This window comes from Triticum dicoccoides, chromosome 1A (genome assembly GCF_002162155.2).
Source record: "Triticum dicoccoides isolate Atlit2015 ecotype Zavitan chromosome 1A, WEW_v2.0, whole genome shotgun sequence".
In the NCBI taxonomy this organism is placed as follows: Eukaryota; Viridiplantae; Streptophyta; class Magnoliopsida; order Poales; family Poaceae; genus Triticum; species Triticum dicoccoides.
The window spans coordinates 330,510,282-330,533,749 of NC_041380.1; positions in this window are offsets into that span (position 1 = coordinate 330,510,282).

Below are 23,468 nucleotides of genomic sequence, written 5' to 3' on the forward strand. Positions count from 1 at the left end.
ATTGTTGCTTGAGTTGACTTGAGAAAGAGATAGTACGCTGAAGGAATAAGCTATAGTCCAGGTCAATCAGCCATGACCAATGAGGCCAATACAGTAGAGCACAGGCACAAATCATATGCTTGTTGCTCACGAACATACTGCTAGTATTGACATGCACACAACACAAGACAATTACCAAGCATCCAGCATCAGTGGCTTATCTCATCTAAAAGTGCAACCTTATTTTGAATCTACACTAGACACTAATCATGCAACAATTTACAGTTATTTGATGAGTATTTGCTAGGATCATGATGACAATTTTAGATTAAATTGCAGTGTTTGTCATCCGCAGTTGTATGGTTCTATCTAGCTCCGAGCTTCATCTATGATGCGCCGAGAAAAACAAACAGAGAAAAGATTACATAAAAAACAGAGAAAACAGGGAGCTACCCAGCATCCACGACTAGAGCTAGTAGTAGGAACACATGGTACAGTAGTAGAGCCGCAGGACAACTAGTGGCCCTGTCTGTCAGCCGGCAAGGCATGCGTTGTGCTACCTACTCACGGTTCAGAGAGCCATATCGCTGAACCTGAACCTGAATGGTCTTGATATTCATGCAGACTTGCTCATGCTCTTATTAATTGTTATCAGATGCGCATGATTGGTAGTGGAAAGTACACCAGGATATTGAGCGGTAGGCCCCTGTCGGCGAAGTTGTTGTTGTTGGTACTCCTCCCATGTCACCCGCTGCATCCTCTCGTGCTCATGCATGTACGTGTCCACCTGCACCCGTCGCAGCCCAATCTTAGTAAGCTTCACTCTGAATAAAATCAGCAATCTAAGACCAATAGTATCTCTGAACTTACTGGGAAGTTGAGGAGCCCGCAGTCTGAGCCCCAGCACTTGAGCACCGCCTGAGCCCCAGCACTTGAGCGCCGCGAGATCATGGGTGTGAGCTGCTTCCTCCTCTGTCTTGTAAGATCTTGCCAAGAACACCGGATTAAGGATGATCTTAACCCATGTATACACGGCAGTAGTGCCACATTGTCTGATGCTCAACCGTCCAGGTCAATGGTAGGGGGCACGAGTGAAGAGGGAGGAAGGCGCAGTGGCTACCTACCTATGGACCGGCGGGGCGGCAGGGGCACCTTGAGGTGCTGCTTGAGGATGCGGCGCTGGCGCTAGATGCGCACGAGCTTGGGCCACTTGACGAACCGGTGGAGGTCCTTCTTGGGCGGTAGCTCGCCACCGATGGCCAACTGCTTCGGCCTCTTCTCGAACAGCGAGTTCACCACCTAGTCCTACAACTAGACACCAACCCAACCCAGTCAGATCACACGTGCCGCAAAGATTCCAAGCAGGAGCAGAGGGCTGGGTGCAGTACCACTTGCTTCTTCTTATGTTCCTTGGTTGCAGCCTTTGAAACCTCTCTTTCATATCCCTACGAACATACATAATCATCAGAATCAACACTATAAGCTTTGGTTGCTCATCGAACATATAATTAACAAAACAGAATAGTTTGTGGACATTGCAAAAGAACAGAAAGCACACATATATATTGAACAAAAGCAACAACCAGGAATAGATGACTTAACAATTCATGTTTGTTAACAAAACAAGAGTGGACATCTCACAGTGAGTTAACTATCTGATGACTTTAGTAAAACACATACTAGCATTCGGTGCTACAAGAGACAATGGGAATCCAACTATCCCAACATCCCAACTTGGTACGAATCTATTCAATGCTTCAACCAAAGAAATTACAACTATAATTGTGATGATCTTCCTTACAGAATCCCAGATCAGCTAAATGAACAAGTGTGCACAAATGCACACAACTCGAGCACAAATGCACACAATAGAATCCCATACGGCCTCACCTTGTAGCTTGCTAGTGGGGCGACGGAGGGCTGGAAGATGGGGTTGGCGTAGTGGAACAGCAGCACCTCCGCTGTGTATGCCAATGCCGGACAATGCATTGGGGCAGGTCGAGATCACAGCCAGCTGACTACCACAAAGAGACTCGGCGGCGAGGAGACGCTGCAGCGAGAAGGCGGCCTCCATGGCGTCGGAGCAGGGGAGGAAGTGGCCATCCCGTCCATGGCGTTCCATTCCTCGAGCGACGACGGCTCCGGGAGGGAGAGGGAACGTGGTGAGGAAGAGAGGGAGGGATGCCACGAGGAGGACTAGAGGTACTCACCTGAGTCACCGGATCGCCGGGGCAATGCGCCCGTCGGATCCTGTCGACGTCGTTGCGTCCTGGTTGCCGGAGAGCCGTGGCGAGCGTGGGGAAATGCCAACGCAAACCCTAGCAGCGAAGACGAGTCCCGGGGGAGAGGGAGAGGGGTCGCTAAAGAGAGGTGGATAGGTGGGGGGCTCCGCCTGAGGTGGGGGAGCGGAGAGGAGGGGAGAGGCCGCCGGCGGCAAGGTTTGGGAGGTAGACAAGGGGAGGGATGGGACCGGTGTGGGTGGTGGCAGCGATGTGGGAGAATAGGGTGAGAGCGGCGGGGTGCGGATCTGGAGCGCTAGGGTTTATGGGGTGAGAGGGTGAGGGAGTTTTCTTTTTCTTTTATTTTTTTGAGACAAAGAGGGGGTGAGGGAGAAAGGGCTGCCGTCGGATTCGGGAGCATCCGACGGCGTTTGAGGCACGATCCGCGTGACATGCCAATGGACCAATCAGAATTAAGTACACGTTATGACCTTCTAAATTGGTCGTAATCGACTAAAAATAAGGTGTCGAATCATGTTGTTTCAAAAAAAAGGTGTTGAATCATATAAATAGTTTTCTGATATGAGAAATTCAAAAAAAACATTCTCATTGTGTCACCAAATGTGACATAGTTTTTAGGGAAACTAACAAACTTGAAATTGGAATAAGACAAATATCTTTAAAAAGTGTTTTGAGAAATGAGTTCTAGGAAAAAACCATTTTCTATTTTCAGAGTGACAAAATTCTTTTTTTGTGAAGAATCTACCAAACATTTGTTTGAAAATGGCACCACACCATTTTCCAAAACTATAAGAGTGCATTTTATGTATAGTGGACCAAATCTTAACATGTAAAATGCTTTCGATCCACCTCTCATCAACAAGACAAATTATGTTTCAAAAAAGAATCTACCTTAACATTCATGGCATAGTTTGTTAAAATGATCTCATATTGTGCACACGGGTGCATATTGAAATGGCAAACAATGTTGCCTAAGGAAATTTTCATTTTCTTTGGACGAAAAAATCATTTTCCATTTTTCGAGTGCCCCAAATGAGGTTTTTTTGTGAAGAACCTACAAAATAATTGTTGCAAAATTGGACCAAATCATTTTTCTAAAATACTAGGCCATATGTAATGCACAATTGACCAAATGGTTGGGTGTAAAAAGTTTTGATCCACCTCTCGTGAAAAAGATAAATTTCCGCCGATTCAGCTGGAAGCGGGTCAAATTTGAACAGTAGTTGCCTTGTAGTTTGCTCTTTAATTTTTCCAAAAATCATTTCTAGGTACATAAGTATCTATTTAATCATAGAAACACCAAAAAAATCCAAGATTCAACCACTAGCTAGGAACGATCATTCCCGCCGTTTTGACCGCATTTTGAAACGGGCATAAAAAATTCAAAAAAATCAAAAAATTGGCAAACCTTTGCATTGTGTCATCATATGTGGCCTAGTTCCTAGGAAAAATAACAAACTTGTAATATGTCAATTATTTTTAAAAAGTGTTCTCAGAAACGAGCTATCACGTGTGGAGATCAATGGCTTTCAAGCCAAATGATCAATCTTATGGCCACATTCATGGCATAGTTTGTTCAAATGATCTCATATTGTGCACAAGGGTGCATATTGGAATGGCAAACAATGTTGCCTAAGGAAGTTTTCATTTTCTTTGGACGAAAAAACATTTTCCATTTTTCGAGTGCCCGAAAGGAGGTTTTTTTGTGAAGGACCTCCCAAATAATTGTTGCAAAATTGGACCAAATCATTTTCCTAAAATACTAGGCCATATTTAATGCACAATTGACCAAATGGTTGGGTGTAAAAAGTTTTGATCCACCTCTCGTGAAAAAGACAAATTTTTGCCAGTTCAGTTGGAAGCGGGTCAAATTTGAACTGCAGCTGCCTCATAGTTTGCTATTTATTTTTTCCAAAAATCATTTCTAGGTACATAAGTGTCTATTTAATCAGAGAAACACCAAAAAATTCCAAGATTCAACCACTAGCTAGGAACGGTCATTCCTGCCGTTTTGACAGCATTTTGAAACGGGAATACAAAATTCAAAAAAATCAAAAAATTGGGAAACCTTCGCATTGTGTCATCATATGTGGCCAAGTTCCCAGGAAAAATAACAAACTTGTAATATGGCAATTATTTTTAAAAAGTGCTCTCAAAAACGAGCTATCACGTGTGGAGATCAATGGCTTTCAAGCCAAATGATCAATCTTATGGCCACATTCATGGCATAGTTTGTTCAAATGATCTCATATTGTGCACAAGGGTGCATATTGGAATGGCAAACAATGTTGCCTAAGGAAGTTTTCATTTTCTTTGGACCAAAAAACCATTTTCCATTTTTTGAGTGCCCGAAAGGAGGTTTTTTTGTGAAGGACCTCCCAAATAATTGTTGCAAAATTGGACCAAATCATTTTTGTAAAATACTAGTCCATATTTAATACACAATTGACTAAATTTTTGGGTGTAAAAAGTTTTGATCCACCTCTCGTGAAAAAGACAAATTTCCGCCGATTCAGGTGGAAGCGGGTCAAATTTGAACTGCAGCTGCCTCATAGTTTGCTATTTATTTTTTCCAAAAATCATTTCTAGGTACATAAGGACATATTTAATCAGACAAACACCAAAAAAATCCAAGATTCAACCACTAGCTAGGAACGGTCATTCCCGCCGTTTTCACCACATTTTGAAACAGGCATAAAAATTTTAAAAAAAATCAAAAAATTGGAAAACCTTCGCATTGTGTCATCATATGTGGCCAAGTTCCCAGGAAAAATAACAAACTTGTAATACGGCAATTATTTTAAAAAGTGTTCTCAGAAACGAGCTATCACGTGTGGAGATCAATGGCTTTCAAGCCAAATGATCAATCTTATGGCCACATTCATGGCATAGTTTGTTCAAATGATATCATATTGTGCACAAGGGTGCATATTGGAATGGAGAACAATGTTGCCTAAGGAAGTTTTCATTTTCTTTGGACGAAAAAACCATTTTCCATTTTTCGAGTGCCCGAAATGAGGTTTTATTGTGAAGGACCTACCAAATAATTGTTGCAAAATTGGACCAAATAAATTTTATAAAATACTAGGACATATTTAATGCACAATTGACAAAAAGGTTGGCTGTCAAAAATTTTGATCCACGTCTGGTGAAAAAGACAAATTTCCACTGATTCAGTTGGAAGCGGGTCAAATTTGAACTGCAGCTGCCTCATAGTTTGCTATTTATTTTTTCCAAAAATCATTTCTAGGTACATAAGTACCTATTTAATCATAAATACATGGTTTGGTGGCGATACGTCGAGGTTTGGGCGGTGGCCGAGGGCCCCAACTCTAGACCGCGTAAACTCGCATGCCCGTCGCATGGTCACCGCGTGACCGTGGCATTGCCATGTGTTCTGGGCGGCCTAGGCATGTCTAGTGGGTTGAGCACTCCCCAGGTAGGTGCTAGGAATAAAATTACAACATAAGATTCTCACGAGGACACCGATCGATGCTCAAACATGAATTAGGAGTCAAGTGTTTGATTAGCGGTACGGGAAATGTACATGGCTAATGGGCATGAGTTTTGGCTGAGGATGATCAGTTACTAAGAAGACTGTCTTCACAAATTTTCAGCTCAAAAGGAGGAGCCTAGGTGGTACTTGCTTTGCAAACTACCACACTGGACATAACTACGAATGTTGAAGCTCGGCTCAAAATAATGAATGGATTGAGCTGGCATTTGGTGGAGGATGGTTATTTGGGCATAGGAAAGCACTGCAAAAAATGGATACTATTTGGACATGCCAAAGTGGTACTTCCTTCACAAAATGTTGAACAGAATAGGAAAATGAATATTTTTGAACTAGGCAAGGAAGGTTTTTACATATTTGACGAAGATATGACCCAAAGAATTTATGAGATGTTTTTAGCAATTTTGGGAATGACAGAAATATAGGTTGCTTCACAACCTAGGGCAAAAACTGCCACATGGACATGACACATAGGCAAAACTGATGAGGTGGCGCCTAGTCATAGCAACCCACCACAATTTACAAGACTATGACCATCTATATTGGTCGTTAACAACTAGAAATAAGGCAGGGGACTAATGTTGTTTGCTTTCTGACCATTTCATGTAAGGAAATTACGACCTTTCTGACCAAAATGGTCGCGATGGTTTAGCGTTTGGAGCCCCCCGAACAGCTTTTGACCAATTGGTCTGAAATGGTCATAGATCTATGACCATTTCTTCCAGGGTCACTGACAGAAGGTCACTAGTTGACATATTTCTTGTAGTGATGCTACTTTCCAAAGGTTTTTGATGCTTGATACATGCCCAACGTATCTATAATTCATGAAGTATTCATGCTATTATATTATCCATCTTAGATGTTTTATATGCATTTATATGCTATTTTATATGATTTTTGGGACTAACCTACTAACCTAGAGCCTAGTGCCAGTTTCTCTTTTTCCCTTGTTTTTGAGTATTGTAGAAAAGGAATACCAAACAGTCCAATTGACGTGCCAATTTTTGATGATTTTTATGGACCAAAAGAAGCCCCCGGAGTAAAAGAGTTGGGCCGGAAGAGTCCCGAGCCATCCACGCGGGTGGGGGGCGCGCCCCACCCCCTCGGCATGGGCCCCTATCTCGTGGATGACCCAGAGACCCCCCTGATGTCAAACCGACGCCAAAAATTCCTATAAATACAGAAACCCCCAGAAAATAACCTAGATCAGAAGTTCCTCCGCCGCAAGCCTCCGTAGCCACGAGAAATCAATCTAGGGCTTCTTTGGCACCCTGCCGGAGGGGGCCATCATCACCAGAGGGTGTGGAGGATCCCGGAGGGGCCATCATCACCATGAAGGCCAAGGACCAGAGGGGGGACCTCTCCCCATCCAGTGGGGGAGGCCATGGAGGAAGCACAAGGGATTGAACCTCTCCTCCTCTCTCTCAGTGGCGTCGGAGTGCCATCGAGAGGGGAATCATCGCCGCGGTGACCGTCTTCATCAACATCACCATCATCATCACCATCCTCATATCTTTTACGCGGTCCACTCTCCCGCACCCCGATGTAATCCCTACTCGAACATGGTGCTTTATGCCACATATTATGATCCAATGATGTGTTGCCATCCTATGATGTTTTGACTAGATATCCTTTGTCTTTGGGTTGATTAATGATCTAGATTGGTATGAGTTGTATGTTTTATTTTGGTTCTATCCTATTGTGCCCTCCGTGTTGTGCAAGCGTGAGGGATTCCCGCTGTAGGGTGCTGCAATACGTTCATGATTCGCTTATAGTGGGTTGCTTGAGTGACAGAAGCATAAACCCGAGTAAGGGTATTGTTGTGTATGGGATAAAGGGGACTTGATGCTTTAATGTTATGGTTGGGTTTTAACTTAATGATCTTTAGTAGTTGAGGATGCTTGCTAGAGTTCCAATCATAAGTGCATATGATCCAAGAGCATAAAGTATGTTAGCTTATGCCTCTCCCTCATATGAAATTGCAATGACGACTATCGGTCTTGTTAACAATTGCCTAAGACAATTCCGCACACCGATCCACCATTATTCCACACTCACTATTTATAATATTTAATAATATATTCCAACTTTATGATAACAACACCTACTTTCAAATTTTATCTCTCCAATATTATGCAAAGTTATTCTCTTCATACCCACAACATAGTTTTATTTCTCGTTTCTAGTTGGAAGCAAACGTTCGGTGCACGTAGAGTTGTATCAGTGGCAGATAGGGCTTGAGAGAATATTGATCTTACCTTTAGCTCCTTGTGGGTTCAACACTCCATACTTATCACTTCCACCTTTGGGAATTGCTATGATGATTCCCTGCACTTGGGTATTATCAAGCTCTTTTCTGGCGCCGGTGCCGGGGAGCAATAGCGTGGGGTTGATATTCTCGTGTGTGCTTGTTTGCTTTCTCCACTAAGTAGATTTTGTTTTTTCATTTTGTTTCTGTTTATCCTTCGGTGAAACATACATTTTTTAAAGAATGAAAATACAAAATAAATTACTTGCCTCTCATGCCTAAAAAGATTTTCAATAAGAGAAGTGATTGGAAGGTTATGCATTGGAGAAATGAGGGTCGACCTTGAACACTTGTGTTCATGATCATGGAAAAAATATAAAAAAATTCATGGAAGCTTCTCTGAAAATAATTATCCCCTTGTATGTATCCACTGTATTATAAAAATAATGTGCCAAGACTTGGTTTTAGGATGATTAGATTGCTTGTTTACTTTGTGCAGTACAAAAAATAGAAACTTTGGCTGTAGCGTGTGATTTTACATTTTTTACTGGAAAGTCAAATGGGTCCGAAACTTTTTGCACATTACTTATGTACAAAGTTTTTAAATTTTCATATTTGTTTAGCATTTTTTGGAGTTACACAAGTTTACTAAACTTCCAGATTACTACAGACTGTCCTGTTTTTGACAGATACTGTTTTCTGTGAGTTGTTCGCTTATTTTGATGAATCTATGGGTAGTATCGGGGGGTATGAACCATGGTGAAGTTGAAATACAGTACATATAGTTCTAATATGAAATTGGAATAAGTTTTCAACAGTACCTAAAGGTAGTGATTTCCTTTATTTACACTAACGGATCTCACAAAGTTTTTGTTAAAGTTTTGTGTGGATGAAGTGCTCGAAGATCGAGGAGCTATCAATATGAGAAGTATAAAGAGAGGCAAGAGCTCAAGCTTGCGGATTACCAAGGCACCCCAAGTAAATATTTCAAGGATACTCAAGCATCTAAGCTTGGGGATGCCCCAGTTGGCATCCCATCTTTCTTCTTCAACAATTATCGGTATACCTCGGTTTTTGTTTTGTTCACATAATTTGTGTCATTTGTGTTTTTGTTTTTCTTTTAATAACTATGCTAGTATGAGATAGCCCTTTATTGATTTATAGAATACTTCATGTGCTTCACTTATATCTTTTGAGTAAAATCTTATAGAATTGCTCTTTGTGCTTCACTTAAATCTTTTGAGTATGGTTTTATACAATGCTTCGTGAGCTTCACTTATATATTTTGAGCTTGGATATTGGTTAGTATATATTAATTGTAGAATTCTCCATGAACTTCACTTATATATTTTGGAGTATGAATAATACTATCATCTAAAGTGGATTTAGAAGAAGTTTGCTCCCACTATTCCGAATGAGGAGAATTTTGCTTATGTGGAGCCTAGTGAAATTTCTATGCTTGTAGATCATGAACAGAATGCTTTATGTGCTGGTTATATTGTTGAACTCATTCATGATGCTACTGAAAATTATTATGAGGGACGAATACATGCTTGTAGGAATTGCAATAATATCAAGTTTCCTCTCTATGTGCTTAAAGTTCTGAAGTTATACTTGTTTTGCCTTCCTATGCTAGTTGATTCTTGTTCCCATAAATTGTGTGCTCACAAAATCCCTAGGCATAGGAAGTGGGTTAGGTTTAAATGTGCTAGTCATATTCTTCATGATGCTCTCTTTATGTTTCAATTCTTATCTTTTATGTGAGCATCATTGAAATCGTCATGCCTAGCTAAAAGGCATTAAAGAAAAGCGCTTGTTGGGAGACAACCCAATATTTACCCTTACTATTTTTGTGTGTTCTCATGATTAAACTACTGTAGTAATCATGTATTATAGCTTTTGTTTCAATAAAGCGCCAAGTAAGACCTTTGGGAAGACTTGGGTGAAAGTTAATGTGATATTGCTGTTAAAAAATAGAAACTTTGCGCTCACGAGATTAGCTGTCATTTTTTAAAGAAGAGTGTGATTGAGTTGATTCTTTTTTCAGAAGATTAATAGAAAAATTATTAACGTCCACTGAGGGAGTCCTGGATTAGGGGGTGTTCGGATAACCGGACTATACCTTCAGTCGGACTCCTGGACTATGAAGATACAAGATTGAAGACTTCGTCCCATGTCCGGAAGGGACTTTCCTTAGCGTGGAAGGCAAGCTTGGCGATCCGGATATGCAGATCTCCTACCATTGTAACCGACTTTGTGTAACCCTAACCCTCTCCGGTGTCTATATAAACCGGAGGGTTTTAGTCCGTAGGAGAACATACAGAACAACAATCATACCATATGCTAGCTTCTAGGGTTTAGCCTCTCCGATCTCGTGGTAGATCTACGCTTGTACTACCCATATCATCAATATTACTCAAGCAGGACATAGGGTTTTACCTCCATTGAGAGGGCCCGAACCTGGGTAAAACTTCGTGTCCCTTACCTCCTGTTACCATCTGGCCTAGACGCATAGTTCGGGACCCCCTACCCGAGATCCGCCGGTTTTGACACCGACATTGGTGCCTTCATTGAGAGTTCCTCTGTGTCGTCGCCGTCAGGCTTGATGGCTCCTACGATCATCAATGGTGATGCAGTCCAGGGTGAGACCTTCCTCCCCGGACAGATCTTCGTCTTTGGCGGCTTCGCACTGCGGGCCAATTCACTTGGCCATCTGGAGCAGATCGAAAGCTATGCCCCTGGCCGTCAGGTCAGATTTGGAAGTTTAAACTACACGGCTGACATCCATGGGGACTTGATCTTCGATGGATTCGAGCCACTACCGAGTGCGCCGCACTGTCACGACGACCATGATCTAGCTTTGCCGCCGAACAGTGCGCTGGAGGCCGCACCCGCATCAACTTCGACCCTTAATTCGGAGCCAACTACGCTGATCGAGGATGTGTGGTTGGATGTCGCCTCGGGGGCTGCGATCCCAATGGCGATCGAGCCGAACACCAGCCCCGCACTCTGCGAGACTCGTGACTCCAAGGAGCCGGACTCCTCTCCGGACTCCGAACCCTCCGTGCCCCTGCCGATCGAATCCGATTGGGCACCGATTATGGAGTTTACTGCCGCGGACATCTTTCAGCACTCGCCTTTCGGCGATATTTTGAAGACACTGAAGTCTCTCTCTTTATCAGGAGAGCCCTGGCCGAACTACGGTCAGCAAGGTTGGGATTGGGACGATGAAGAAATTCAAGGCCCACCCACTACCCACTTTGTAGCCACTGTCGACGACTTAACCGACATGCTCGACTTCGACTCTGAAGACATGGACGGTATGGACGCCGATGAAGGAGACAATGAAGAACCAGCGCCTATCAAGCCCAGGAAAGCCACCTCGTCATATGACATATACATGGTGGACACCCCAAAAGAAGGAGATGGCGATGGAACAGCGGAGGATGACCCCTCCAAGAAACAGCCTAAGCGCCGGCGTCAGCGGCGCCGCTCAAAATCCCGCCAAAAAAAATACGGTGATTCTAGCACGGGAGATAATAATACTCCGGAAAGTGCTGAAGAAAACCCCCTCCAGCAAGATTTAGCACAGGAGGATGGAGAAACCAGCCCTCATGAGAGAGCGGCAGACAGAGAGGTCGAGGACGATAATTATATGCCTCCCTCCGAAGATGAGGCAAGCCTCGACAATGACGAATTCGTCGTGCCAGAGGATCCCGTCGAGCAAGAGCGTTTTCAACGCAGGCTTATGGCCACGGCAAGAAGCTTCAAGAAAAAACAGCAACAGCTTAGAGCTGATCAAGATTTCCTAGTCGACAGATGGACTGAAGTCCTTGCGGCCGAAGAGCATAAACTCGAACGCCCCTCCAAGAGCTACCCAAAGCGTAGGTTGCTACCCCGATTAGAGGAGGAAGCATTTGATGCGGCCGACCGGCCACCTCGTGGCCGCGACAGAGAGGCCTCTCGGTCCTCCACTCAAGCCGCACCCCGTACCAAGGCGCGGGAATATGCGACGGACTTACAAGATATGTTGGAGGACAAGGCAAACAAGATCGATCTCCGGATCGCGTGGGCGCCCCACGGCTCGAGACGGTAACCGTCACGCCGGCCACAAATTCGGCAGGGCCGAACACAGTAGACAAAGCTCATTGGAGCTATGTCGTGATATAGCCCAGTACAGAGGCGCCGCACACCCACTATGCTTCACAGACGAAATAATGGATCATCAAATCCCCGAGGGTTTCAAACCCGTAAATATCCAATCATATGATGGCACAACAGATCCTGCGGTATGGATCGAGGATTATCTCCTTCATATCCACATGGCCCGCGGCGATGATTTCCACGCCATCAAATACCTCCCACTCAAGCTTAAAAGGACCAGCTCGGCATTGGCTTAACAGCTTGCCAACAGGATCAATCAGTTGTTGGGAGGACCTGGAAGCCGCATTCCTCGACAATTTCCAGGGCACTTATGTGCGACCCCGAGACGCCAATGACATAAGTCACATAATTCGGCAGCTAGAGGAATCGGCCAGGCAATTCTGGACACGGTTCCTAACAAAGAAAAATCAAATAGTCGACTGTCCGGACGCTGACGCCCTAGCAGCCTTCAAGCACAATATCCGTGACGAGTGGCTTGCCCGGCACCTTGGACAGGAAAAGCCGAAGTCTATGGCAGCACTCAAGACACTCATGACCCACTTTTGCGCGGGAGAAGACAGTTGGCTTGCTCGTAGCAACAATATGACCAAGAACCCTGGTAATTCGGATACCCGGGATAGTAGTGGCAGGTCGTGTCGCAACAAGCAGAAGCACTGCATTAACGGCGACAATGCTGAGGATACGGCAGTTAATGCCGAATTCAGAGGCTCTAAATCCAGTCAGCGGAAAAAGCCATTCAAAAGGAATCCTAGGGGCCCGTCCAGTTGGACCGAATACTCGACCACTTGTGCCAGATACATGGCACCCCCGAAAAGCTGGCCAATCACACCAACAGGGATTGTTGGGTGTTCAAGCAGGCAGGCAAGTTAAACGCCGAAAATGAAGACAAGGGGCTGCATAGCGATGACGACAAGGAGCCCCGGCCACCGAACAACAGTGGAAAAAGGGTTTTCCCCCACAAGTGCGGATGGTGAACATGATATACGCAACCCACGTCCCCAAAAGGGAGCGGAAGAGCGCGTTAAGGGACGTATACGCGGTAGAGCCAATCGCCCCAAAGTTCAACCCATGGTCCTCCTGCCCGATCACCTTTGACCGAAGGGACCACCCCACTAGCATCCGTCATGGCGGATTCGCCGCATTGGTTCTAGACCCAATTATTGATGGATTTCATCTCACTAGAGTCCTTATGGACGGCGGCGGCGGCCTGAACCTGCTTTACCAGGATACAGTGTGGAAAATGGGCATAGATCCCTCGAGGATTAAGCCCACCAAAACGACCTTTAAAGGCGTAATACCAGGTGTAGAGGCCAACTGTACAGGCTCAGTCACACTTGAAGTGATCTTCGGATCTCCGGATAATTTCTGAAGCGAGGAGTTAATCTTCGACATAGTCCCATTCCGCAGTGGGTATCACGCACTGCTCGGGCGAACCGCATTTGCCAAGTTCAATGCGGTACCGCACTACGCAAACCTTAAGCTCAAGATGCCAAGCCCTCGAGGAGTAATTATGGTCAATGGAAACACCGAACGCTCCCTCCGAATGGAGGAGCACACGGTGGCCCTTGAAGCGGAAGTACAAAGAAGCCTCTCCAGGCAGTTCTCCAGTCCGGCCATTAAACGACCGAACACCGTCAAGCGCGCCCGGAGTAACCTACAACAAGACTGCATGGCTCGATCCGAGCAGGCGTAGCAATGCGGCCCCAACCCCAGCCCTCGCAAAAATGCGACACCAGTACTTCGCCTACATAACTACGCTCTAGAAATACCATGGGTACAGGGGAAGGGGCACCATCATGGCACGCCCGAAACATGGCTTAAACCGCACCAGGGGCTGCCGATTTTTTAATTTTCTCTTACTTTCAGGACTCCACACTTCGGAAGGCCTGTTCGGCAGTTCAATTGCCGCACAAACGATGCAAGAACCAAGGAAGCAGACAAGCCATGCCGCATTACGGAACTCCCAGGTGGCCTCTATCACGAGCAGTATACCTGTTTCGCATACTATTCTGCAGCTTGCCCCTGGAACGGACATGTTACATAGTCCAACCTTTTGCTTATTGCATTATTTGTATCGTTCTGCTTTGATCGCAGCCCTCTTTAATAAACAATGCATAGCTTTTGTCTATTTTTGCATTACTCTTTTTAATATATGTTCCTTAACGACATGTTGCATCCGTACACTTTGGTACGACCAAAATACGACAGGGGCTTTGGTACCCCTCAATATGTTGTGAGAAGTCCGAACACTTTAACAAGTGCGGCACCCCGAACTTATAGCATTATATGCATCGGCTCGGAATCATGTCTTGGGTCAATAGTTGGGTTTGCTCGGCTCCTATGTTTTGGTGCCTTACGTTCCGCTATATCGGCTAAGGTAGCACTAGGAGAACCACTGCGATTGTGCCCCAGTTGAGCTGGGTCGAGCACCTCAGTGGAGAAAGCTAAAACTGACTGTCATGATGAAGCAAGAGCTGGTCGTTGTTCGAGAGGTTTTTCGAGTCCCTAAAGACTTATGCCGCTTAGGGAGAGGAGCCGGCTCTGTCCGACCAAGGCGTCGATAACTCCCCGAACTCGGTCTTCCGAATACCAGGGGCTTCGCCGAAATTTAAAATTATAGAATTCTATGGCTAAGTGAGAGTGTTCACGCATTATAGTCTGATTGCCTTGTTCGTTGGGCTGAGCGCCTCCCTCAAAGGACCCAAACATGGGAAAAAGAGCGCTCAGGTTTATCCCCGAACACCCCAGCACTAGCGGCATGGGGGCAGAAGCCGACGACTTGCCATCTCTCAGAATTGATAAACAGCCACACAGAAGGTAATATTTTAAATTCCAACAGCATTGCTTAGCGCATATGAACAAGTTTTCAGCGCACAGGACAAAACGAGCAAGTTTCACTCAAAAATTACATCCCTAGAACATTCATCCGCCACAAGGCAGGCACCCTTCAGAACATCCTTATAATAATTCTCGGGCTTGCGATGCTCTTTCCCCGGCGGTGGCCCGTCCTTCACAAGCTTCTCAGCATCCAGCTTGCCCCAGTGCACCTTAGCACGGGCAAGGGCCCTACGGGCACCTTCAATGCAGATGGAGCGCTTGATGACTTCGAGCCTTGGACAGGCCTCCACCAGCCGCCGCACCAGCCCGAAATAGCTCCCAGGCAGAGCCCCTCGAGGCCATAGCCGAACTATGAGGCCCTTCATGGCCTGTTCGGCCGCCTTGTGGAGCTCGACCAGTTGCTTCAGCTGGTCACTCAGGGGCACGGGGTGTCCGGCCTCAGCATACTGAGACCAGAACACCTTCTCTGTCGAGCTGCCCTCGTTGGCTCGATAGAATGCGGCGGCATCGGACACACTCTGAGGAAGATCTACGAACGCTCCTGGAGAGCTCCGGATTCGGGTAAGTAACAAGTAACTCACGTTTATGTGTTTGCTTTGCATAAAGAATGCCTTACCCGCCGCTATCTTCTTCACCTCATCCAACTCCTGGAGGGTCTTCTAGGATTCGGCCTTGGCAACTAGGCATTTTCAATAGCCACCGCGAGCTCGGACGCTCGCGTCTTTGAGTCAAGCTCCAAACTCTCATGTTTTTCCATGAGAGCCTGGAGCTCTTGCCGTACCTTGCCAACCTCGGCCTCATACTTCTCCTACTCGGTGCGCTCCATGGCCGCCCTCTTCTCGGCCTCGACCAGCGCTTGCTTAAGGGTCGCCACCTCAGACGTGGACCCTACAATAGCCACGATAATCCTGTCATTGTTTGCAATTGCACCTTTTTATATATATTTAAACAAGGTATTTCTTACCTTCATTGTCCTCGAGCTGCTTCTTGGCACGCCCGAGCTCTTGCTCGGACCGCTCGAGGTTCTGCTTTAGCGTGTCCACTTCTGCAGTCAGTGCGGCGGACGCAAGCAGAGAAGCCTGCATACGCATATTGACTCATTTTTGTTAGACTCCTGCGAATTTTATTTGATCCTCTATTCGGCTTTTCTTCCCGAATGCCAAACAGAGCATCAGGGGCTACTGTCTATGCGGTAATATTATTTACTTACCTCAAAGCATGTTAAAAGGCTAGTACAAGCTTCAGTTAGTCCGCTCTTGGCGGACTGAACCTTCTAGACCACCGCACTCATAATGGTGCGGTGCTCCTCGTCGATTTGTCCGGCGCCTCCGGTTGGATGGGGGTCGCTGGCACGGTGGGCTTTCTCTTCTTGGAAGGAGGTCCCCCGCCGGACTCTGGAACCTTTGAAGGTTCCGGAGCGGTGTCCGGCCTAGAGCCAGACTTGGAGCCCTGGGGGGTTTCATCCCCTTTACTCCTGGAGTCCGGGAGGTCGCCTTGCGGTGCCTCCAGGACCACCTCCTCCCGGCTTGGAACCTGTTGGGACAACACTTCAGTGTTGTCCGTAGGATGGGGGGAGGAAGTCGTCGGAAGCGAGTTCACATCCGATGAGTCCAGTGAGCCGCTCGATGACGCGTCGAGCCGGTCTTTGGGTGGGCTGCATAAACATATTCGACATAAGGAAAGCTGTGCAATAAACGAATACTATGAATTACTCTGGTATCCGGATACTTATGATTTTGCCAGGGGCTTGGCCCTGGGCAGCCACTCCTCTCCGCCATTGTCGGCGTCGGTGGAGTAGTCTGGAGGAAGGGGTTTCCCCTTCTTGGACCCTCCGGCCTCCCCAGAGAGGGCGGCCTTCCTTTTCTTCTCTCCTCCCGCTGGAGGGGGAGAGGTCTCTTCTTCTTCCTCCTCGTCTTCACGGGAGGAATGCACCTCGGAACCGTCGGATGATGGATCCGACACCTCCTGGCGCCGGGCACTCTTTCGAGTCCCCGTGGCCTTTTTCGCGGCCTTCTTCTCCAGCACCACATAGGGTGCCGGAACCAGCAGCTTCGCCAAGCGAGCGTCCGCTGGGCCTTCGGGTAAAGGAGCCGGACAGTTGATCTATCCGAACGTCACCTGCCAATCCTGTCAAAGGTAAGGGCGCTTAGATCCCGCATGGAGTCAAACTATGAAAAACTGATACCCTATAAAAGGAAAAAAAAACAGCTTATCGCAAGAGCATGACGCTGCGTACTGAATCCGCGATCCTCGGTAGCGGATGCGGGGGCCTCGGCACCCTTGAAAAGCACCTTCCAGGCATCTTCGTACGTCGTGTCGAAGAGCCTACTCAGGGTTTGCTGCCGCGCCGGGTCGAACTCCCACAGGTTGAAAGCCCGTTGTTGACACGGGAGGATAAGGCGGATGAGCATAACCTGGACTACGTTGACAAGTTTGAGCTTCTTGTCCACCAGGGTTTGAATGCATGTTTGGAGTCCAGTCAGCTCTCCTTTTTTACCCCACGATAGGCCCGTCTCCTTCCAGGAGGTGAGCCGCGTAGGGGGTCCGGATCGAAACTCGGGGGCTGCGACCCATTCGGGGTCGCGCGGCTCGGTGATGTAAAACCACCCCGATTGCCATCCCTTCAGGGTCTCCACAAAGGAGCCCTCGAGCCATAAGACGTTGGCCATCTTGCCCACCATGGCGCCTCCGCACTCCGCCTGGTTGCCGCGCACCACCTTCGACTTGACATTGAAAGTCTTGAGCCATATGCCGAAATGCGGGCGGATGCGGAGGAAAGCCTCGCACACGACGATAAACGCCGAGATGTTGAGGACAAAGTTCGGGGCCAGATCGTGGAAATCCAGGCCATAGTAGAACATGATCCCCCGGACAAATGGGTGAAGAGGGAAGCCCAGTCCGTGGAGGAAATGGGGGAGGAACATCACCCTCTCATGGTGCCTAGGGGTGGGGATGAGCTGCCCCTTTTCGGGAAGCCGGTACGCAATGTCGTTTGACAAGTATCCGGCCTTCCTCAGTTTTTTGATGTGTCCCTCCATGACGGAGGAGACCATCCACTTGCTTCCCGCTCCGGACATGCCTGGAGAAGGTTGAGGTGGGGAGTGCGGACTTGGTCGCTGGAGCTCGAGTGCGCGAGAATGGATAAGCAAGGGAGGAAGAAGGCGTAGGTAAAAAGGTGGATCCTTATCCCCTTATATGGGTGGACGCAACTATGTGTCCCCACCAGCCTGGTAAAACTCGCTTATCTCCAAGCGCCGTAATCAATGGCGCGGTTGGGTTACCATGCCCGTATTGATGAGAATCCCGGAATAAGGGGACACGATCTCTGCTTTAACAAGACGTGCCAAGGAAACTGCCTCGCATGACACGCTGAGGTGAGATAATGAAACGACTCGGATAAAGGCTTGGCCGTGGTGTGTTGCACTATGGAATATGTCAGCAGATTAGATTTGTGTAAATATTATTCTCTCTATGGCAATATGTGGAAACTTATTTTGCAGAGCCGGACACTATCTTTGTGTTCAAAATCTTCTATGAAGTACTTGGAGGAGGAACACGCCTTGCAATGTTGAAGACAATTTGCGCGCCGGACTCGTCGTCATTGAAGCCTGGTTCAGGGGCTACTGAGGGAGTCCTAGATTAGGGGATGTTCGGATAGCCGGACTATACCTTCAGCCGGACTCCTGGACTATGAAGATACAAGATTGAAGACTTCCTCCCGTGTCCGGAAGGGACTTTCTTTGGCGTGGAAGGCAAGCTTGGCGATACGGATATGCAGATCTCCTACCATTTTAACCGACTTTGTGTAACCCTAACCCTCTCCGGTGTCTATATAAACCGGAGGTTTTAGTACGTAGGACAACATACAGAACAACAATCATACCATAGGCTAGCTTCTAGGGTTTAGCCTCTCTGATCTCGTGGTAGATCTACTCTTGTACTACCCATATCATCAACATTAATCAAGCAGGACGTAGGGTTTTACCTCCATCGAGAGGGCCCAAACCTGGGTAAAACTTCGTGTCCCTTACCTCCTGTTACCATCCGGCCTAGACGCACAGTTCGGGACCCCCTACCCGAGATCCGCCGGTTTTGACACCGACATCCACCAATTTATTTCATAATTGTTGGAGTAGCATAAGTATGGTTGGTGATCAGATCATTACAGACTGATCTGTTTCTGACAGATTCTGTTTTCATTGCATAGTTTGCTTGTTTTCTAGTTTCTATGGCTTATATTTCTCAATATAAATTGTAGAAATGATATGGTACAGTAGGCATTGTGTGAGAACAATTATGAACCTTGTCTTTGACAGTACCAAAGTGAATGGTTTACTCTTTATCATACTAACCTATCTCACAAAGTTCCGTTAAGTTTTGTGTGATTGATGTTTTCAAGCTTTGGGTGAGATATCGATATGAGGAGAATAAGGAGTGGAAAGACCCTAAGCTTGGGGATGCCCAAGGCACCCCAAGGTAATATTCAAGGAATACTCAAGCGCCTAAGCTTGGGGATGCCCCGGAAGGCACCCCCTCTTTCGTCTTCAAAACTATCGGTATACCTTACTCGGAGCTATATTTTTATTCATCACATGATATGTGTCTTGCTTGGAGAATATTTTCAATTTTACTTGATGTTTGAATAAAATCATTGGATCTGAAATATTGAGTGAAAAAGAATCCTCCCATGGCTAGTTAATTATTTGACTACTCGGTGTTCTTCACTTATATCTTTTTGGAGTAGTTTGTCATTTACTCACGTGCTTCACATATATCCTATGAGTAAACGGTTGGATGAATTGAATATCATAAATCTAAATTTATATGCATTTCATATGCTTACAACATGGGGAGTAATGACTTCACACATAATAAGTATAGGTAGTAAACTTATTGGAAGTTAGCAAACGCAGAATTGGTCACTTCAACAATTCATGAAAGAATATTGAAGGAAGAGAGATTTCACATATAAATATACTATCTTGGACATCTTTTGTAATTGTGAGCACTCATTAAAATATGACATGCTAAAAAGTTGATGCTAGAAAAGGAAGACAACTTAATGGGTTATGTTTTCCTATATTAGAAATGTTATATTGTCTTGGATCATCCAACATGTTGAGCTTGCCTTTCCCCCTTATGCTAGCCAAATTCTTTGCACCAAGTAGAGATACCGCTTGTGCTTCCGAATATCCTTAAACCCAGTTTCGCCATGAGAGTCCACCATATCTACCTATGGATTTAGTAAGATTCTTCAAGTAAGTTGTCATTGTCGCAAGCAATAAAAATTCCTCTCTAAATATGTATGATCTATTAGTGTGGAGAAAATAAGCTTTATACGATCTTGTGATGTGGAAGAAATAAAAGCGATGGACTGCATAATAAAGGTCCATATCACAAGTGGCAATATAAAGTGACCTTCTTTTGCACTAAGATTTCGTGCATCCAACCATAAAAACACATGACAACCTCTACTTCCCTCTGCGAAGGGCCTATCTTTTATTTTTGTCCTATACTTTATACAAGAGTCATGGTGATCATCACCTTTCCCTTTTTATACGTTTTCCTTTGGCAAGCACTTTGTGTTGGAGCGATCCGGATATATATCACATGGATGTAGGTTTTCATAAATTATTATTGTTGACATTACCCTTGAGGTAAAAGGTTGGGAGGTGAAACTATAAGCCCCTATCTTTCTCTGTGTCCGATTAAAACTTTGAGCCAATAAATATCACGTGAGTGTTAGCAATTGTGAAAGATTAAATGATGAGTATGTGAAGTTTGTTGAACCAAAGCTCTTACATGGACCCTTCCCGAAAATAAGATGAATTGCAATTGTTGATGACTAAGAGCATGGTTTGTTAGTTTTCAAGACAGTTTATGATATATACTTTAACATGAGAATAGCTTGTTACTTGATCATGAGAAGTTTCATGAGTTGAGCTACTGTTATGATATATAATGATGCTAGAAAAATTGATTGGAACTATCATTGATCAAACTTATGCACTTGCTAGCATTCACACTTCATAAATTATTTCTTTTATCATTTACCTACTCGAGGACGAGCAGGAATTAAGCTTGGGGATGCTGATACATCTCCAATGTATCTATAATTTATGAAGTATTCATGCTATTATATTATCCATCTTAGATGTTTTATATGCATTTATATGCTATTTTATATGATTTTTGGGACTAACCTATTAACCTAGAGCCTAGTGCTAGTTTCTGTTTTTCCCTTGTTTTTGAGTATTGCAGAAAAGGAATACCAAACATAGTCCAATTGACGTGCCAATTTTTGATGATTTTTTATGGACCAAAAGAAGCCCCCGGAGTAAATGAGTTGGGCCAGAAGAGTCCAGAGCCATCCACGAGGGTGGGGGCGCGCCCCACCCCCTGGGCGTGGGCCCCTATCTCGTGGATGACTCGGAGACCCCCCCCCCCTGACGTGAAACCGACGCCAAAAATTCCTATAAATACATAAACCCCCAGAAAATAACCTAGATCGGAAGTTCCGCCGCCGCAAGCCTCTGTAGCCACGAGAAATCAATCTAGGCCTTCTCTAGCACCCTGACGGAGGGGCCATCATCATCGGAGGGCATGGAGGAGGATCCCGGAGGGGCCATCATCACCATGAAGGCCAAGGACCAGAGGGGGAACCTCTCCCCAACCAGGGGGAGGCTGTCGGATTTCGGGTTCCGACAAACCCTTGAGGTTCGAACACCGGTGTGCGCGCGGAGATTTCGCCTCCTACCTACCTGCACCCCTCCGCCTCGCTAAGATCTAAGCTATGGAAAGAACAACACAAGAAACACAGGGTTTATACTGGTTCGGGCCACCGTTGAGGTGTAATACCCTACTCCAGTGTGTGGTGTGGTGGATTGCCTCTTGGGCTGGTGATGAGGAACAATACAAGGAAGAACAGCCTCGCGAGGGTCTGTTCTTGGCTGGGGCGATGAACTGCTGGGAGGAGTTCAGTCACCCTTCTCTCTCTCTCTTCTATTGTTGGTCTCGATCCCCCTAAAACTCTCTCTCTTTCTCTCCTATTGTTTATATTGATCTCCCTGAACCTCTCCCTCTTTCTCTGCCTTTTTTTCCCTGTGGGAGGTTGGTCCTATTTATAGAGGCCCTGGTCCTCTTCCCAAATATCGAGCGGGAAGGGAGCCAACAATGGCGGGCTAATTTGAAGGGGGACAGCTAGTACTAGCTATCCTGACAAAAGTAGTCTTCGCCTACACAAAGCTCTGGTGGTGACGCCGTCTTGGGCTCCATGATGACCTCCGTCTTGCAGTCATCCTGGTCTTGGTCTTGTTGCACCGAAATGGCAACCTTTGCCTGACGCCTCGGTACTCCGTGGCTGCGCTTGCTCCCTTTGCACCAAAGAGGAAAGGAGGACACTGCGCGGGCTGGCACCCGCCTGGCGCCTTTGGTCGTCATGGCTTGCGTCACGGGCACCTCGTGAGGTACCCCGCCTTGATCTCTCCGCCTCCTCGCGAGCCAGCCTGGTGAGGCCGTGCCTGAGGAAGCTCCGTGTCGTCCGCCCCGCGAGGCTTGGCCCCTCGCAAGGGTCTTGGGTCTGTGTTGATGAAGATGGGTCATGCTGGGCCCCCCTTTGAGCCACGCCGCAGGTCGCAGGCAGGAAAGTCTGGGGACCCCAATTCCCAGAACGCCGACAGTAGCCCCCGGGCCCAAGGCGCGCCCGGACTTGGCCGTGCAGGGAGGCGGAAGGGCAAGAGCGAAGCGCCACGGGCCCTAACAGCCTGTGGCCTTGGGCGCCGCGTGGCGGTTGATTGGACGTGGGCGTCTCCACTTCCCCATGGCTCCTCGGCAACTGCACGGATTGGACAAGTCCCTGCATGCAAAGTGGGTCGTGATTACCTGCGATCGTGGAGGTTGGCGGTTGGCCTTCGCCAGACATAAGTACGGAACGGCGCGCGCCCTTCCAGTTCATCCCTCCTTGCTTCTCCTTCTTCCCGGTCCTTGCTCCATCTTGCTGCGATGGCTTCGATCCGCCGGTTCTCGATGGCAGAGAAGGGAAAGGCTCCCCGAGAGGAACCAGACCCGCTCTCGCCGAAGAAACGGCTTGTCCTTCGTGGCCCGGACAAGGGGGCCCATCAGGTGGTGTCGAGGCCTTGGTGCGAGCGGGCACCGCCGGGGTTCCCGCTTCCCTTGTACGCCCACATCGAGGGCCCTGAAGGAGCTGATGCTGATCGCCACGGGCGGCGCCGCCGTCGGTGCCGACGGGTCACGAAGGTGTGGGTCGTCCCCCCTGGGGTCCACACCGAAGGCTCCTCCCGATAGCTCGTGCTTCACGTCGCCATGCCTCCTCAGTCTTGGATTCGCCTTCCTTCCTTCTTTGCCTCCATCGTCCCGCAGGCAGAGCCCCTGGAGCTTTGGCTGCAGCACGCCGGCTGCAGCACCCTCGCGACCGAGGCAGAGGTCGCGGTTGTTGCCCCGGGCGAGGTCTTCATGACTCGAGGCT